Genomic DNA, 4005 nt, shown 5'->3' on the forward strand with positions numbered 1-4005 from the left:
CTACCTAAAGTGAAACATACAGGTTCATAAGAGCCTAAATGCTTGCAAGGATGAAACTACAAAACAATCAAGTCTTCAGCAGCAACATTAGCACTCGACAAGCTGCTACTATATGAAATGCCACCAGCAAGCCCAATCCTCTAGGATTGAGCACCTTTGGTCCAATTATTAACATTGACTCTTAACAAAGAAAGAGGTGGATTTGCATTACCAGATCGTGGTGGCGTGGTGGTTGCTACCCCGACGGCATCGGTCCAGGATGAGGTATCTATGCAATGTCGTTTGTCAGCACGCCGGAGGCGTCGTTCAACACGTGTGCCAGCGAGGATTGGGGTGTAGGTGTCGGTCGCCGCCTCCATGTTGTATTGTCCGTCCATAATGGTGCAGCGTCGGTCCTGGCAGTCATAAACATAACTTCCACAATATTAGTATTACTATTACTATTACTATTATTTACCATAAGAAAATAATTTTCCAAAGTAAGAACAAGTCCAACAAACATATTACCTCATCAAAGACATCCATTAAATTCACTTTCTTAGTGAAGATGAGAGATACATACGAAACAACCAACAATCATGTACAACATGTCACTTTTGAAGTTTTGCTAGTAATAGAAGTCAAACAATTGTTCTGTAAACCACTAATTGGCCTGTGAGTTATTTAACCTAGACAAGCGGTACATGTCGGCGAAGGAGTCCATTTCTACCTCTTGAGCATGCATTGGTTTTCCCTTCAAGAGGAAAGGGTAATGCAGCAAAGCAGCGTAAGTATTTCCCTCAGTTTTTGAGAACCAAGGTATCAATCCAGTAGGAAACCACGCGTGAGTCACCTCGTACCTACACAAACAAATAAGAACCTCGCAACCAACGTGATAAAGGGGTTGTCAATCCCTTCACGACCACTTGCAAGAGTGAGATCTGATAGAGATGATAATAATAAGATAAATATTTTTGGTATTTTTATGATATAGATTTAAAGTAAAGATTGCAAAATAAAATAGATTGGAAACTTGTATGATGGAAAATAGACCCGGGGGCCATAGGTTTCACTAGTGGCTTCTCTCAAGATAGCATAAGTATTACGGTGGGTGAACAAATTACTGTCGAGCAATTGATAGAAAAGCGAATAATTATGAGAATATCTAGGTATGATCATGTATATAGGCATCACGTCCGTGACAAGTAGACCGACTCCTGCCTGCATCTACTACTATTACTCCACACATCGCCCGCTATCCAGCATGCATCTAGAGTATTAAGTTCATAAGAACGAATTAATTCCTTAAGCAAAATGACATGATGTAGAGGGATAAACTCATGCAATATGATATAAACCCCATCTTTTTATCCTCAATGGAAACAATACAATACGTGTCGTTTCCCTTTCTGTCACTTGGATCGAGCACCGCAAGATTGAACCCAAAGCTAAGCACTTCTCCCATTGCAAGAAAGATCAATCTAGTACGCCAAACCAAACTGATAATTCGAAGAAACTTGCAAAGATAACCAATCATACATAAAAGAATTCAGAGAAGATTCAAATATTATTCATAGATAAACTTGATCATAAACCCACAATTCATTGGATCTCGACGAACACACCGCAAAAGAAGATTACATCGAATAGATCTCCAACAGAATCGAGGAGAACTTTGTATTGAGATCCAAAGAGAGAGAAGAAGCCATCTAGCTAATAACTATGGACCCGAAGGTCTGAGGTAAACTACTCACACATCATCGGACGGTCCATGGAGTTGATGTAGAGGCCCTCCATGATCGATGCCCCCTCCGGCGGAGCTCCGGAAAAGGCCCCAAGATGGGATCTCTTGGGTACAGAAGGTTGCGGCGGTGGAAATAGGGTTTCGTGGTGCTCCTCGATGTTTTCAGGGTACATAGGTATATATAGGAGGAAGAAGTAGGTCGGTGGAGCCACGAGGGTGGAGGGCGCGCCCAGGGGGGTAGGCGTGCCCCCCTGCCTCGTGGCCGCCTCGTTGATTGCTTGAAATCCACTCCAAGTCCTCTGGATCACGTTTGTTCCGAAAATCACACTCCCGAAGGTTTCACTCCAAGTCCTCTGGAAACACTGAAATAGGAAAAAAAACAGCAATTTCGGCTGGTCCTCCAGTTAATAGGTTAGTCCCGAAAATAATGTAAAAGTGTATAAATAAGCCCATTAAACATCCAAAACATAATATATAATAGCATGGAGCAATCAAAAATTATAGATACATTGGAGACTTATCAAGCATCCCCCAAGCTTAATTCCTGCTCGTCCTCGAGTAGGTAAATGATAAAAACAGAATTTTTGATGTGGAATGCTTCCTAACATATTTCTTAATGTAATTTTATTTATTGTGGCATGAATGTTCAGATCCGAAAGATTCATGATAAAAGTTTAATATTGACATAAAAATAATAATACTTCAAGCATACTAACTAAGCAATCATGTCTTCTCAAAATAACATGGCCAAAGAAAGTTCATCCCTACAAAATCATATAGTTTGATCATGCTCCATTTTCGTCACACAAGAATGCTCTCATCATGCACAACCCTGATGACAAGCCAAGCAATTGTTTCATACTTTAGTAATCTCAAACTTTTTTCAACTTTCACGCAATACATGAGCGTGAGCCATGGATATAGCACTATGGGTGGAATAGAATATAATGAAGGGGGTTATGTGGAGAAGACAAAAAAAGAGAAAGTCTCACATTGACGCGGCTAATCAATGGTCTAGGGAGATGCCCATCAATTGATGTCAATGCAAGGAGTAGGGATTGCCATGCAACGGATGCACTAGAGCTAGAAATGTATGAAAGCTCAACAAAAGAAATTAAGTGGGTGTGCATCCTACTTGCTTGCTAACGAAGACCTACGGCACTTGAGGAGGCCCATTGTTGGAATACACAAGCCAAGTTCTATAATGAAAAATTCCCACTAGTTTATGAAAATGACAAAACAAGAGACTTTGTATCATAAAGATCATAGTGCTACTTTGAAGCACAAGTGTGGAAAAAGGATAGTAGCATTGCCCCTTTTTTGGGCGTTCTTTTTTTGTCCTTTCTCCCCCTTTTTTGGGACAATGCTCTATTGATGATGACCATCACACTTCTATTTATTTACAACTCAATGATTACAACTCGATACTAGAACAATATATGACTCTATATGAATGCCTCTGGCGGTGTACCGGGATGTGAAATGACTCATGAGTGACATGTATAAAAGAATTATGAAAGGTGGCTTTGCCACAAATACGATGTCAACTACATGATCATGCAAGGCAATATGACAATGATGATGCATGTCATAATAAACGAAACGGTGGAAAGTTGCATGGCAATATATCTCGGAATGGCTATGGAAATGCCATAATAGGTAGGTATGGTGGCTATTTTGAGGAAGATATAAGGAGGTTTATGTGTGATAGAGCGTATCATATCACGGGGTTTGGATGCACCGGCGAAGTTTGCACCAACTCTCAAGGTGAGAAATGGCAATGCACGGTAGCGAAGAGGCTAGAAATGATGGAAGGGTGAGAGTGCGTATAATCCATGGACTCAACATTAGTCATAAAGAACTCACATACTTATTGCAAAAATCTACAAGTCATCAAAAACCAAGCATTACACGCATGCTCCTAGGGGGGTAGATTGGTAGGAAAAGACCATCGCTCGTCCCCGACCGCCATTCATAAGGAAGACAATCAAATAACACCTCATGTTTCAAATTTGTTACACAACATTTACCATACGTGCATGCTACGGGACTTGAAAACTTCAACACAAGTATTTCTCAAATTCACAACTACTCAACTAGCACAACTTTAATATCACTATCTCCATATCTCAAAACAATCATCAAGTATCAAACTTCTCTTAGTATTCAAAGCACTTATATGAAAGTTTTTATTATGCCTAAAAGCAAATTGCCACGTTGTTCTAAAGGACTCTCAAAATAATATAAGTGAAGCATGAGAGATCAATTATTTCTATAAAATG

This window comes from Triticum aestivum, chromosome 1A, assembly GCF_018294505.1.
Source record: "Triticum aestivum cultivar Chinese Spring chromosome 1A, IWGSC CS RefSeq v2.1, whole genome shotgun sequence".
NCBI lineage: Eukaryota > Viridiplantae > Streptophyta > Magnoliopsida > Poales > Poaceae > Triticum > Triticum aestivum.